This window comes from Chiloscyllium punctatum, chromosome 24 (assembly GCF_047496795.1).
Source record: "Chiloscyllium punctatum isolate Juve2018m chromosome 24, sChiPun1.3, whole genome shotgun sequence".
Classification (NCBI taxonomy): domain Eukaryota; kingdom Metazoa; phylum Chordata; class Chondrichthyes; order Orectolobiformes; family Hemiscylliidae; genus Chiloscyllium; species Chiloscyllium punctatum.
Window position 1 is genome coordinate 31,663,488 of NC_092762.1, and position 15,969 is coordinate 31,679,456.

General features: G+C 49.7%; 1 long non-coding RNA gene across 1 annotated transcript in view; it reads right to left on the reverse strand.

The window, feature by feature from the left end:
* The window catches only part of LOC140494380 (uncharacterized), an 81,164-nt gene extending 70,897 nt beyond the window's left edge, over positions 1 to 10,267 (reverse strand). Inside the window, exon 1 of the long non-coding RNA XR_011963942.1 lies at positions 10,165 to 10,267. This is a non-coding gene — a long non-coding RNA (uncharacterized lncRNA). The remainder of the gene's footprint in view (positions 1 to 10,164) is intronic.
* Positions 10,268 to 15,969: the final 5,702 nt, after the last annotated feature.

The following is a 15,969-nucleotide window of genomic DNA, read 5'->3' on the forward strand; positions in this document are numbered from 1 at the left end:
TAATCTCCTCACAGTGCGGTCGTCTCTCAGTACAAACTCCGACAGTGCGGCCCCCATCAATACCAAACTCCTGAAATTGCGGCCCTCCCTCAGAACTGAACTCCTGAGAGTACACCCTTCCTCAGAAATAAACTCCTGACAGTGCAGCCCTCCCTCAGAACTAGACTTCTGACAGTGCGGCCCTCCCTCAGTACCAATCACCTGATAGTGCGGCCCTCCCTCAGAACTAAACTCCTGACAGTGCAGCCCTCCATCAGAACTAAACTCCTGACTGTGTGTCCCTCCCTCAGAACTAAAAAAAACGACAGTGTGGCCTTCCCTCAGTACTAAACTCCTGACAATGCAGCCCACCCTCAGAACCAAACTCCTGACAGTGTGGCCCTCACTCAGTACGAAATTCCTGACAGTGCGGTCCTCCATTAGAACTAAACCCCTGATAAGGCGGCCCTCACTCAGAACTAAACTCCTGAGAGTGCGGCCCTACCTCAGAACTAAACACCTGACAGTGCAGCCCTCCCGCAGAACTAAACACCTGACAGTGCAGCCCTCCCTCAGAACTAAACACCTGACAGTGCAGCCCTCCCTCAGAACTAAACTCCAGACAGGGTGACCCTTCCTCAGGACTAAACTCCTGACAGTGCGGTCGGCCCTCATGACCAAACTCCTGACAGTGTCGCCCTCCATCAGGACTAAACACCTGACAGTGCGGCCCTCCCTCAGAACTAAACTCCTGACAGGGCGCCCCCCCCCCCCCCCCCCTCAGTACTAAACTCTTGACCATGTGGCCTTCCCACAGAACTGAACTTCAGACAGTGTGGCCCCCTCTCAGAACAAAACCACTGACAGTGCGGTCCTCCCTCAGAACTAAACTCCTGACAGAGCGGCCCTACCTCAGAACTAAACTCCTGACAGGGCAGCCCTCCCTCAGAACTAAACAAATGACAGTGTGGCCCTCCCTCCGAATTAAACTCCTGATAGTTCAGCCTTCCCTCAGGAATAAACACCTGACAGTGCAGCCCTCCCTCAGAACTAAACATCTGACAGTGCGGCCCTCCCTCAGAACTAAAATCCTGACAGCGCTGCCCTCCCTCAGCACTAAACTCCTGACAATGCAGCCCTCCCTCAGAACTAAACTCCTGACAGTGCGGCCCTCCCTCGGAACAAAACTCCTGACAGTGCGGCCCGACCTCAGAACTAAACTATTGACAGTGCGGCCCTCCCTCAGAACTAAACTCCTGACAGTGCGGCGCTCCCTCAGGACTAAACACCGGACAGTGTGGCCCTCCATCAGAACTAAATTCCAGACAGGGTCGCCCTTCCTCAGGACTAAACTACTGACAATGTGGCCCTCCCTCAGTACTAAACACCTGACAGTGTGGTCGGCCCTCCTGACCAAACTCCTGACAGTGCGTCCCCCCATCAATACTAAACTGCTGACTGTGCGGCCCTCCCTCAGTCCAAAACTCCTGACAGTGCTGCTCTCCCTCAGAACTAAACTCCTCACAGTGTGGCTCTCCCTCAGAACTGAACTCCTGACATTGCGGCCTTCCCTCAGAACCAAACTCCTGACAGTGCGGCCCTCCCTCAGAACTAAAATCCTGACAGTGTGTCCCTCCCTCAGTACTAAACTCCTGACAGTGCAGCCCTACCTCAGTAGTAAACACCTGACAGGACAGCCCTACCTCAGTAATAAACTCCTTAGTAATAAACATTGCGGCCCTCCCTCAGAACTAAACTCCTGACAGTGTGGCCCTCCCTCAGAACTAAACACCTGACAGTGCGGTCGGCCCTCATGACCAAACTCCTGACAGTGCGTCCCCCCATCAATACTAAACGGCTGACTGTGCAGCTCTCCATCAGAACTAAACCTCTGACAATGTGGCCATACCTAAGTAGCAAACACCTGACAGTACAGACCTCCCTGAATAATAAAGTCCTGACAGGGCGCCCCCCCCTCCTCGGTACTAAACTCTTGACCATGTGGCCTTCCCACAAAACTAAACCTCAGACAGTGTGCCCCCCCCCCCCCTCAGAACAAAACCACTGACAGTGCAGCCCTCCCTCAGACCTAAAATCCTGACAATGCAGCCCCTCCCTCAGAACAAATCGCTTAACAGAGTGGCCTTCCCTCAGCACTAAACACCTGACAATGCAGCCCTCCCTCAGAGCTAAACTCCTGACAGTGTGGCCCTCCCTCAGAACTAAACTCATGACAGTGCGGCCCTACCACAGAAGTAAACATCTGACATTGCGGCCCTCCCTCAGAACTAAACTCCTGACAGTGCGGCCCTCCTTCAATACTAAACACATGACAGTGCAGTCGTCGCTCAGGACCAAACTCCTGACAAGGCGTCCCCCCATCAAGACTAAACTTCTGACAGTGTCGCCCTTCATCAGAACTGAACTCCTGACAGTGCGGCCCTCCCTCGGAACTAAACCCCTGACAGTGCGGCTCCACCTCAGAACTAAACTATTGACAGTGTGACCCTCCCTCAGAACTAAACTCCTGACGGAGCGGCCCTCCCTCAGAACTAAACACCTGATAGTGCGGCCCTCCTGCAGTACTAAACTCCTGACAGTGTGGCCCTCCCTCAGAACTAAACACCTGACAGTGTGGCCCTCCTGCAGTACTAAACTCCTGACAGTGCGGCCCTCCCACACAACTAATCTCCTCAGATGCGGTCGAAACTCAGGACCAAACTCCGACAGTGCGGCCCCCATCAATACTAAACTCCTGACATTGCGGCCCTCCCTCAGAAATAAACTCCTGACAGTGCGGCCGTCCATCAGAACTAAAGTCCTGACAGTGCGGCCCTCCATCAGAACTAAAGTCCTGACAGTGCGGCCCTCCCTCGGAACTAATCTCCTGACAGTGCGGCCCAACCTTAGAACTTAAATATTGACAGTGTGGCCCTCCCTCAGAACTAAACTCCTGACAGTGCGGCCCTCCCTCAGAACTAAACTCCTGACAGTGCGGCCCTCCCTCAGAACTAAACACCTGACAGTGTGGTCCTCCCTCAGAACTAAACTCCTGACAGTGCGGCCCTCCCTCAGAACTAAACACCTGACAGTGCGGCCCTCCCTCAGAACTAAACTCCTGACAGTGCGGCCCTCCCTCAGAACTAAACACCTGACAGTGTGGCCCTCCCTCTGTACTAAACACATGACAGTGCGGTCCTCCCTCAGAACTAAACTCCTGACAGTGCGGCCCTCCCTCAGAACTAAACACCTGACAGTGCGGCCCTCCCTCAGAACTAAACTCCTGACAGTGCGGCCCTTCCTCAGGACTAAACACCTGACAGTGTGGCCATCCCTCAGGACAAATCATCTGACAGTGCGGCCCTCCGTCAGTACTAAACACCTGACAGTGTGGTCCTCCCTCAGAACTAAACTTCAGACAGTGTGCCCCCTCTCAGAACAAAACCACTGATAGTGCGGCCCTCCCTCAGAACTAAAATCCTGACAGGGCGGCACTCCCTCAGAACTAAGCTCCTGATAGTGCAGCCCTCCCTCAGTACTAAACTCCTGACAGTGTGGTCGTCAGTCAGGATCAAATCCCTGACAATGCGTCCCCCCATTAATACTGAACTTCTGACAGTGTGGCCCTCAATCAGATCTAAACTGACAGTGTTGCGCTCCCTCAGGACAAATCTCATGACAGTGTGGCCCTCCATCAGAACATAACTCCTGACAGTGTGGCCCTCCCTCAGGACTAATCTCCTGATATTGCGTCCCCCCATCAAAACCAAAGTCCAGACAGTGCAGCCCTCCCTCAGTAATACACTCCTGACAGAGCGGCCCATCCCTCAGAACTAAACTCCTGACAGGGCGGCTCTCCCTCAGGAATAATCGCCTGACAGAGCGGCCCTCCCTCAGAACTAAACTCCTGACAGGGCGGCCCTCGCTCAGAACTAAACTCCTGATAGTGCAGCCCTCCCTCAGTACTAAAGACCTGGCTGTGTGGCCCTCCCTCAGCACTAAACTCCTGACAATGCAGCCCTCCCTCAGAACTAAGCTCCTGGCTGTGCGGCCCTCCCTTAGTAATAATCTCCTGACAGTGCGGCCTTCCAACAGTACAAAACTCCTGACAGTATGGCCCTCCCTCAGTGATGAACTCCTGACAGTGTGACCCTCCCTCAGTAATAATCTCCTAACAGTGTGGCACTCCCTTAGAAATGAACTCCTCAAAGTGCGGCCTTCCCTCAGGACTAAACCCCTGACAGTAAATCCCCCCATCAATACTAAACTCCTGACAGTGCGGCCCTCCCTCAGAAGTAAAATCCTGACAGTGTGGCCCACAGTCAGTACTAAACTCCTGACAGAGCGGCCCATCCCTCAGAACTAAACTCCTGACAGGGCGGCTCTCCCTCAGAACTAAACTCCTGATAGTGCAGCCCTCCCTCACTACTAAAGACCTGACTGTGTGGCCCTCCCTCAGTACTAAACTCCTGACAATGCAGCCCACCCTCAGAACTAAACTCCTGACAGTGCAGCCTTCCCACACAACTAATCTCCTCACAGTGCGGTCGTCTCTCAGTACAAACTCCGACAGTGCGGCCCCCATCAATACCAAACTCCTGAAATTGCGGCCCTCCCTCAGAACTGAACTCCTGACAGTACACCCTTCCTCAGAAATAAACTCCTGACAGTGCAGCCCTCCCTCAGAACTAGACTCCTGACAGTGCGGCCCTCCCTCAGTACCAATCACCTGATAGTGCGGCCCTCCCTCAGAACTAAACTCCTGACAGTGTAGCCCTCCATCAGAACTAAACTCCTGACTGTGTGTCCCTCCCTCAGAACTAAAAAAAACGACAGTGTGGCCTTCCCTCAGTACTAAACTCCTGACAATGCAGCCCACCCTCAGAACCAAACTCCTGACAGTGTGGCCCTCACTCAGTACGAAATTCCTGACAGTGCGGTCCTCCATTAGAACTAAACCCCTGATAAGGCGGCCCTCACTCAGAACTAAACTCCTGAGAGTGCGGCCCTACCTCAGAACTAAACACCTGACAGTGCAGCCCTCCCGCAGAACTAAACACCTGACAGTGCAGCCCTCCCTCAGAACTAAACACCTGACAGTGCAGCCCTCCCTCAGAACTAAACACCTGACAGTGCAGCCCTCCTTCAGAACTAAACTCCAGACAGGGTGGCCCTTCCTCAGGACTAAACTCCTGACAGTGCGGTCGGCCCTCATGACCAAACTCCTGACAGTGTCGCCCTCCATCAGGACTAAACACCTGACAGTGCGGCCCTCCCTCAGAACTAAACTCCTGACAGGGCGCCCCCCCCCCCCCCCCCCCCCCCCCCCCCTCAGTACTAAACTCTTGACCATGTGGCCTTCCCACAGAACTGAACTTCAGACAGTGTGGCCCCCTCTCAGAACAAAACCACTGACAGTGCGGTCCTCCCTCAGAACTAAACTCCTGACAGAGCGGCCCTACCTCAGAACTAAACTCCTGACAGGGCAGCCCTCCCTCAGGACTAAACTCCTGACATTGCGGCCCTCCCTCAGAACTAAACAAATGACAGTGTGGCCCTCCCTCCGAATTAAACTCCTGATAGTGCAGCCTTCCCTCAGGACTAAACACCTGACAGTGCAGCCCTCCCTCAGAACTAAACATCTGACAGTGCGGCCCTCCCTCAGAACTAAAATCCTGACAGTGCAGCCCTCCCTCAGCACTAAACTCCTGACAATGCAGCCCTCCCTCAGAACTAAACTCCTGACAGTGCGGCCCTCCTCGGAACAAAACTCCTGACAGTGCGGCCCGACCTCAGAACTAAACTATTGACAGTGCGGCTCTCCCTCAGAACTAAACTCCTGACAGTGCGGCGCTCCCTCAGGACTAAACACCGGACAGTGTGGCCCTCCATCAGAACTAAATTCCAGACAGGGTCGCCCTTCCTCAGGACTAAACTACTGACAATGTGGCCCTCCCTCAGTACTAAACACCTGACAGTGCGGTCGGCCCTCCTGACCAAACTCCTGACAGTGCGTCCCCCCATCAATACTAAACTGCTGACTGTGCGGCCCTCCCTCAGTCCAAAACTCCTGACAGTGCTGCTCTCCCTCAGAACTAAACTCCTCACAGTGTGGCTCTCCCTCAGAACTGAACTCCTGACATTGCGGCCTTCCCTCAGAACCAAACTCCTGACAGTGCGGCCCTCCCTCAGAACTAAAATCCTGACAGTGTGTCCCTCCCTCAGTACTAAACTCCTGACAGTGCAGCCCTACCTCAGTAGTAAACACCTGACAGGACAGCCCTACCTCAGTAATAAACTCCTTAGTAATAAACATTGCGGCCCTCCCTCAGAACTAAACTCCTGACAGTGTGGCCCTCCCTCAGAACTAAACACCTGACAGTGCGGTCGGCCCTCATGACCAAACTCCTGACAGTGCGTCCCCCCATCAATACTAAACGGCTGACTGTGCAGCGCTCCCTCAGAACTAAACCTCTGACAATGCGGCCATACCTAAGTAGCAAACACCTGACAGTACAGACCTCCCTGAATAATAAAGTCCTGACAGGGCGCCCCCCCCTCCTCGGTACTAAACTCTTGACCATGTGGCCTTCCCGCAAAACTAAACCTCAGACAGTGTGGCCCCCCCCCTCAGAACTAAAATCCTGACAATGCAGCCCCTCCCTCAGAACAAATCGCTTAACAGAGTGGCCTTCCCTCAGCACTAAACACCTGACAATGCAGCCCTCCCTCAGAACTAAACTCATGACAGTGCGGCCCTACCACAGAAGTAAACATCTGACATTGCGGCCCTCCCTCAGAACTAAACTCCTGACAGTGCGGCCCTCCTTCAATACTAAACACATGACAGTGCAGTCGTCGCTCAGGACCAAACTCCTGACAAGGCGTCCCCCCATCAAGACTAAACTTCTGACAGTGTCGCCCTTCATCAGAACTGAACTCCTGACAGTGCGGCCCTCCCTCGGAACTAAACTCCTGACAGTGCGGCTCTACCTCAGAACTAAACTATTGACAGTGTGACCCTCCCTCAGAACTAAACTCCTGACGGAGCGGCCCTCCCTCAGAACTAAACACCTGATAGTGCGGCCCTCCTGCAGTACTAAACTCCTGACAGTGTGGCCCTCCCTCAGAACTAAACACCTGACAGTGTGGCCCTCCTGCAGTACTAAACTCCTGACAGTGCGGCCCTCCCACACAACTAATCTCCTCAGATGCGGTCGAAACTCAGGACCAAACTCCGACAGTGCGGCCCCCATCAATACTAAACTCCTGACATTGCGGCCCTCCCTCAGAAATAAACTCCTGACAGTGCGGCCGTCCATCAGAACTAAAGTCCTGACAGTGCGGCCCTCCATCAGAACTAAAGTCCTGACAGTGCGGCCCTCTATCAGAACTAAAGTCCTGACAGTGCGGCCCTCCATCAGAACTAAAGTCCTGACAGTGCGGCCCTCCATCAGAACTAAAGTCCTGACAGTGCGGCCCTCCATCAGAACTAAAGTCCTGACAGTGCGGCCCTCCCTCGGAACTAATCTCCTGACAGTGCGGCCCTCCATCAGAACTAAAGTCCTGACATTGCGGCCCTCCCTCAGAACTAAACTCCTGACAGTGCGGCCCTCCTTCAATACTAAACACATGACAGTGCAGTCGTCGCTCAGGACCAAACTCCTGACAAGGCGTCCCCCCATCAAGACTAAACTTCTGACAGTGTCGCCCTTCATCAGAACTGAACTCCTGACAGTGCGGCCCTCCCTCGGAACTAAACTCCTGACAGTGCGGCTCTACCTCAGAACTAAACTATTGACAGTGTGACCCTCCCTCAGAACTAAACTCCTGACAGTGCGGCCCTCCCTCAGTACTAAAAACCTGACAATGCAGCCCTCCCTCAGAACAAAACGCTTAACAGTGTGGCCTTCCTACATAACTAAACTTCTGACAGTGCAGCCCTCCCTCAGTAATAATCTCCTGACAGTGTGGCTCTCCAACAGTACAAAACTCCTGACAATGTGGCCCTCCCTCAGTGATGAACTCCTGACACTGCGGCCCTCCCTCAGAACTAAGCTCCTGAAAGTGCGGCCTTCCCTCAGAAATAAAATCCTGACAATGCGGCCCTCCCTCAGTAATAAACTCCTGACAGAGCGGCCCATCCCTCAGAACTAAACTCCGAACAGGGCGTCCCTCCGTCAGAACTAAACTCCTGACAGTGCGGCCCTTCCTCAGTACTAAACTCCTGACAATGCAGCCCTTCCTCAGAACAAAACGCTTAACAGTGTGACCTTCCCGCAGCACTGAACTCCTGACAATGCAGCCCTCCCTCAGAACTAAACTCCTGACAGTGCGCCGGTCCCTCAGAACTAAACTCCTGACAGTGCGGCCCTCCCTCAGAACCAAACTCCTGACAGTGTGGCCCTCACTCAGTACGAAATTCCTGACAGTGCGGTCCTCCATTAGAACTAAACCCATGATAGGACGGCCCTCACTCAGAACTAAACACCTGACAGTGCGACCCTACCTCAGAACTAAGCTCCTGACAGTGCGGCATAACCTCAGAACTAAGCTTCTGACAGTGCAGCATTCCCTCAGTATTGACCCTCTGACAATGTAGTACTCCCTCAGTCCTGACCCTCTAACAGTGCAGCACTCCCTCGGTACTGACCCTCTAACAGTGCAACACTCCCTCAGTACTGACCCTCTGACAGTGCAGCACTTCCTGAGTACCGACTCTCTCACAGTGCAGCGTCCCCTCAGTACTTACCCTCTGACAGTGTAGTACTCCCTCAGTACTGACCCTCTGACAGTGCAGCACTCTCTCAGTACTGACCCTCTGACAGTGCAACACTCTATCCGATCTGACCCTCTGACAGTGCAGCGCCTCTCAGTACTGACCCTCTGACAGTGCAGCGCCTCTCAGTACTGACCCTCTGACAGTGCAGCACTCCCTCAGTTCTGACCCTCTTTTAGTGCAACACTCCATCCGAACTGATCCTCTGATAGTGCAGCAATCCTTCAGTATTGACGATCCGACAGTGCAGCTTTTCTTCAGTACTGACCCTCTGACAGTGCAGCACTCCCTCTGTGCTGACCGTTTTTTTTATTTCTTAATGTTTTGTGGAAATATGGAGACATTGCGTTTGCAAATTCTGATTTCTTAATGTTTTGTGGAAATATGGAGACATTGCGTTTGCAAATTCTGAGAAAGCATGAGAGAGACACACAATCCAAGCCCTGTCTGAAACTCTGTAACAATCTATTCAGTGAGACGCACAGCATGGAAACATACCCTTCGGCCCAACTTATTCATGCCAACCAGATATCCAACTTAATTTAGTTCTATTTGCTTGCACTTGGCTGATATCCCTCTAACCCCTTCCTATTCATATACCCATCCAGATGCCTTTTAAATGTCACAATTGTACCAGTTCCCACCACATCCTCTGGCAGCTACCTGCATGCCCTTGAATATGTGCTCAAACATTCAAAGAGACGATGCACCTCAAACAAACACCAACCTATGAAATGCTATCACTGCCATTTTCAATCTATCCTTTGGTTTTCCGTTACGCTGATTTGAACAGAGGTAAAGAAACAATCTTTGTGACCATCCAGCATGACCTTGTAATAAAGTTACTTTCAAATTTCACTTGCATTAGATTACCACACCATCCAGTTGTCTGGAAGGTGGGGGTGAGCTGTATTCTCCTGCTATAGTCCTTGGTGTCCCACGCTGATGTGAGGGAGGGAACTCAGGATTTTGACCTGAATCACGCAGAGAGGTCTCTTACTGGAGTGTCCCTTTAAAGTGGAAAGTTATCATGGACCAGGAAGATGGAGAGCTGCTGTCTCGTCAGAGAGAGAGACCTGGTGGGTCACACACCTCAGGATTCCCTGAAGAAGAGCTTATTCCCGAAATGTCGATTCTCCTGCTCCTTGGATGCTGCCTGACCTGCTGCACTTTCCAGCAACACATTTTTCAGCTCATGATAGAGATTGAGCCAATAATGTTGGCATCACGAACCTGTGGAGGATTTCTATCCCTTTAATAGAGCAAGCTTGGGAATTCAACACTAAAGTCAATCTGTCCGGACGCGCTGGAGACCTGAAACATCAATACAGAGATTGCTGTAGAAGCTGAACATGTCGGCAGCATCTCTGAAGGGAGCGGGAGAAAGATACAGAGAGAGAGTTCACCTTCAAGTCCAGTGACTTCTGCGGGAAAGTTCCTTCAGAACAGACCGTTTTGAGGAAAGGGTCACTTGAAATGCGAATTGTTCCTCTCTCTCTTCAACCATTGCTGCCTGATCTGCTGAATTTCGCCAGCCATCTGTTTGCTTGAGAATTTGATCTGACCTGATCCAAATGTCACTGAGTAATTCAGTCTGTGATCAATGCCCTGAGGCTGCTTCTGCTGAAAGTTAACAACCAGGTTTAAGGTTTTGTAAAGTACTGTATTCAGAGGGCGGGGTCCATGGGAGAACAAATACAGAACACAGGCACTTCACAAAGATCCTTCTCAATTTAACTTTGTGATGGTAATTCAGAAGGAACAGCTCAGACCTAACATTTCAGTTAATCACCCAAGGGGAGTATATATGTCATGACAAAGACTTGTTGTAAAGACTGTACAGAACCGAACTTTAGTGACTATGTTTGTACATCTTTTTGTGAATAAAGTCTCTGTTTGATATAAATACTTTTTAGAGGGGGACCAAGCATCTTGAGTTTGTGGAGGCATTGCTCTTGTCCCTAATCTTTCTTAAATAAATGCTAGACAAGTTAGATACACCCCGGGTATAGACATCAAAGAAGTCATCAACGGGGAGGAGATGGTGGGATTGTCACGGGGGCTCAGTGTTGCCTCACCCCACCCGGGGTTCAATTCCAGCCTCGGGTGGCTGTCTGTGTGGAATTGGCACATTCTCCCCGTGTCAGCCTCCGGGTGCTCCAGTTTCCTCCCACTGTCCACAATGATGTACATGCTGGGTGGATTAGCCAGAGGAAATGAAGGGATCCAGGGATAGAGTGGCGGAATGGGCTGCTCTGCTGAGGGTCAGTGTGAACCTGATAGGCCGAATGGCCTGCTTCCACATTCTATGATCAATCCAGACACTCAAATAATATTCTGAGCCCTGGACTCCAATCCTCGGTGGTGGTGGGTGGGGGGGGGGGGGGGGGGGGGGGGGGAGCTGCTGTGGGTCATCGCACTGAGAACAGGTGAACAGGTTTGGGGATGAACATGGTCCAAGGGGGGTAACAGGTTTGCTTTCTGAGGTATTGAGGGCACGAATGTTTTGTCGAGGTGCTTTGGGGATAAACATACTGAGGAGGTGCTTTCTGAGGTACTGAGGGAGCACTATCTGGTGGTACAGGGTGCAGAAGGTGGAATAGTACAGATACACTTCCCTAATCATTTCCTCAGGGCCCTAAAGACACGCTGGTGTGGTCATCTGAGATGGAAGATTAGATCAACACTCAGTGAAAGAAAACACAAATACTTGGGCCTTAAACATGGATTAGAGGAAAACTGTTATGAATCTATCATCACTTGTTGCTTGGACACGGTTTAGAAAAGCAGGCACCCAAACAGACCCAATGCTGTCCATGCAAGGGGTGCTGCACAGGAAGATCCAAGAAGTCATTTGCAGTTGATGTCTGTCTCCCTGCAGAGGTTATCATCCGAGATCAGGATTGAGTCCTGGGAGAAATCGTCTCTCCATCAAAACCTCAACCGTGTGTGTGTATGTGTGTGTGTGTGTGTGTGTGTGTATGTGTGTGTGTGTGTGTGTGTGTAAGGTTATATTGTGTATCCAAGATAATAAACTCCTGCTGTTGTTTCAGGTTGATTGGTCCTTGATTTTCAAAAAACTGGCAAAGACACAAATGTGAAAGCTTTTAAAAGCTGCAAAACTCACTTAACTGGGGTAAAGTGAATGCTGTAAAACTCCCAAAAGAGGTTGGGATGGAAGGAACAAGCAACATTAGATTGAGAAGAGATAGTGCCATTCAGGTGCAGAGGTATTGTTGGAATGTCTATTCAGGACTAACTAAGTCCTTTCAGGAGAGGAGAAAACAATAGATCAAAACACCTTGGAGATAGTTTCTCAACCAACCTGCTCAGTGATGGTATGATATGCCTCTGGACCAGGTGGGACTTGAACCTGGATCTCCTAAGCTCAAAGGTAAAGATGCTACCAATGTCCCTTTCTACCTTCCCCAAGCAGTACAAGAGACCTAACACTTGGCTGCAGACATCAATATAAACCAGCCAATGTGACAAGGTCTTCAAGAAGGAAGGAGGGAGAAACCGGGAATATTCAGGCCAATCAGTCTGATGGTGGGGAAACTGTTGGAATGAATACTTAGGGACAGAATGAATCAGCACTTGGAGCAGACAGGGGTTAATCAAGAACAGTAGGTGTGGTTTTATTCAAGGAAGGTCATATCTGACCAACCTGATTGAATTTGTCAAAGAGGTGCCCAGATGTGTAGGTAACAGCAATTCATTTGGTGTAGGCTACTTGGAATTCAGTGGGGCTTTTGATAAGGTCCTGCATGGGACACTGATGGCAAAGACAAGAGCCCATGGCATCCAAGGAAATTTGGCAAATTGGATCCACAATGGGCTGCGAGGCAGGAAGCAGATGGTGATGGTTGAGATTGCTTCTGTAACTGGAAGCTTGTGCTCAGTGGGATCTTGCAGAGGCCAGTATTGGGTCCTCGCAGTTTCTAGGTTTATAGAAATAACTTTCACTTGAAAGTTGGAGGATTGATCAGTGAGTTCACGGATGATATGAAAACTAGTGTGATGGCAAACAGTGAGGAAGATAGAATTAGACCATAGGAGGACGAACATGGTAAGGGAATACATGATGAACTATAGGGCCCTGGGAAGCACAGAAGATCAGAGGGACCTTGTTGTGCCTGTCCACCAGTCACTTAAACACCGGGACAGGTGATAAACTCGCCTTTCCTAGTTAAGCACAGAGTTTTAGCTGGGAAGTTCTGTCAGAACTGTCGAAACCATTGGCTAGGGGACAGCTAGCTTGTTGTCTGCATTTCTGGAATCCATATTTAAGGAGGGATATGCTAGCACTCGAGACTTGCAAGGATGTTGTCTGAGCTGGAGAGTTTCAGTTACGAAGAGAGACTGGAAAGATTGTGTCATTTTCCTTAGACCAGAGAGATTGAGAGGGGAGTCGCAGGTAGATAGGATAGTGAAGAAGGCATTTTGTATGCTTTCCCTTATTGATCAGAGCATTGAGTAAATGAATTTGGAAGTCATGTTGTGGCTGTACAGGACATTGGTTAGGCTACCTTTGGAGTGTTGAGTGTGATTCTGCTCTGATTCCTGTAGAAAGGATGTTGTGAAATTTGAAAAGGTTCAAAAATGATTTACAAGGATGTTGCCAGGGTTGGAGGGTTTGAACTACAGGGAAGGGTGAATAGGCTGGAGCTGTTTTCCCTGGAGTGTTGGAGGCTGAGGAGTGACCTTCCAGATGTTTATAAAGTCATGGAGGCATGGATAGGGTAAATAGACAAGGTCTTTTCCCTGGGGTGTGGTAGTCCAGAACTAGAGGGCATAGGTTTAGGGTGAGAGGGGAAAGATTTACAAGGTCCTAAGGGCCAATGTTTTCATGCAACAGGCGGTGCGTGTATGCAAGAGGAAGTGCAGGCCAGTACGTGGCTAGTAACATATAAAAGGTATCAGGAGGGGGATTAGAAAACTCCACCACCACCTGATGAAGGAGCAGCGTTCCGAAAGTAAATGGTTCCAAATAAACCAGTTGGACTATAACCTGGTGTTTGTGTGATTTTTAACTTGAATTGGAAGGGATTAGAGGGCCAAATGTTGGTAAATGGGACTAGGTTAATTTCGGATATCTGGTCGGCATGGACGAGTTGGTCTAACGGATCTGTTTCTGTGTTGTACATCTGTTTGACTCTATGACATCATTGAGATGCATAAAATAATGAGAGGTGTTGATTGGGTACACAGGAAGGAAATATTCCCCTTGATGGAGGAACCAGTTAAGACAAATGCTGTAAAGACTGGAAGGCAGTGCAGATATTTAAGGTAAGGAGCAGGAGACTTAAGGGGAATGTCAGTGATAAAGTCATACAGCATGGAAACAGACCTTTTGGTTCCCCCCAAGTCAATGCTAATCATAATCCCAAACAAAACTAGTCCCACCGCCTGCTCCTGGCCCATATCGCTCCAATTCTTTCCTGTTTGTCCAAATACCTTTTAATCATTGGAACTGTACCTACATCCATTAATTCCTCTGGAAGTTCATTCACACATGAGCTACTCTCTGTGTCGAAAAAGTTGACCCTCATTTCCCTTTTAAATCTTTCTCCTCTCACTTTAAAAATATGTCCCCTAGTCCTGAAGTCTAGGGGATAATAAGTTCCCTAGTCCAAGGGGAAAATTTCCTCACTATCTACCTTATGAACACCTCTCATTATTTTATACATCTCAAACATGTCATCGAGTAATAGAGACGTACAGCACAGAAACAGATCCTTTGACCCAACTCGTATATGCTGACCGGATATCCTAACTTACTCTAGTCCCATTTACCAGTACTTGCTCCATATCCCTCTAATCCCTTCCTCTTCATATACAAGCCCTGAAGTCTATCACCCCAGGGAAAATACATCAGACATTCACCTTCTATGTGCCCCTTATTATATTGTAAATCTCTGTAAGGTCGACCCTCAACCTTGAAGCTCCTTTCCATATAAATCAAACCCTCCAGTCCTGGCAACATCTTGTAAATATTTTCTGAACAGTTTAACAATACCCCTCCTATATCAGGGAGACCAGAATTGGACACAGTATTCTAGAAGAGGCCTGTACAACCTCAACATGATGTCCTAACTCCTATACTCATGGTCTGTGTCATGAAGGAAAAAGGCTTTCACCCAGAGGGTGGTGAGAAACTGCTGGAAAGGTATTGCAGACAGAAGCTCTCAAATCATTGAAGAAGTATTCAGAAGTGCACTTGCAATGCCAAGACATACAAGGTGATGGGTCTTGAAGGAGAACCGTTGCTGGTGTTTTTGAATCTGTAGTCTGTACTGTTTGCCCAAAACGTCAATTTCCCGGTTCCTCGGATGCTGCCTGAGTTGCTGGGCTTTTCCAGCACCACTCTAATCTAGACTCTGGTTTCCAGCATCTGCAGTCCTTGTTTTTACCTTATATAAGGTGATGGGCCGAGGGCTGAGAAATGAAGTTACCGTAGTTTGATGGTGGATTTTGACTGGCACAGAATCAATGGGCTGAAGGGACTTGTTCTACACTGTAGACCACTGCGATTCGAAAAAAAAGGACAATGAAGAGACTTTCATTGATGTGTTGGCACTAACAATTGTCAATGTGGCAGTGCCACAAGATTGAGCTTTATTCTGACACACTGTCAGACCTGGATTTGAACTCTGTTCTCACACTCTGCAGATGCTTGTGGACCTGCTACATTTCTTCAGCACTCAGCATTTATTTGTGGTTACAGAGAGGATCTGAGGCTGCAGAGGTGAAATCTGATGGTTTGTTAGATATGGGAAGGCAAAGCAGACACTTCCTGATTGAAAATGAAAACTCAAATATAGAATTGCGAGGCTGTTAATGTATATTTTGTTCCACAAATCCAGACAACACAAGTTTCAGTACAATAGCAGATACTTTATTATCGGAGTGCAGCACGAGATTCACCATGTCCCTGAAAGTAGTCGTGTGTCTACTTGTGGTGACACTTCTCCACGAAACTCTGCTCTACACACAAAGGCAGTACTTGTTATGGGAATAATACAAAAGGGCTCTCAACCACATGGTTGATTGTCGTTACATTGTTTAAGATGGGCAATTATAATTTTACAAGGCCTGGTGAATGTCGATGTCCTGCGATAATGAGTGAATGGATTACAGCGACTGATTACCGTATTCTTCATGATCATGTGTCAATGGGAAGAGATTAAAACTGAAGGGTTTCGCCTGTT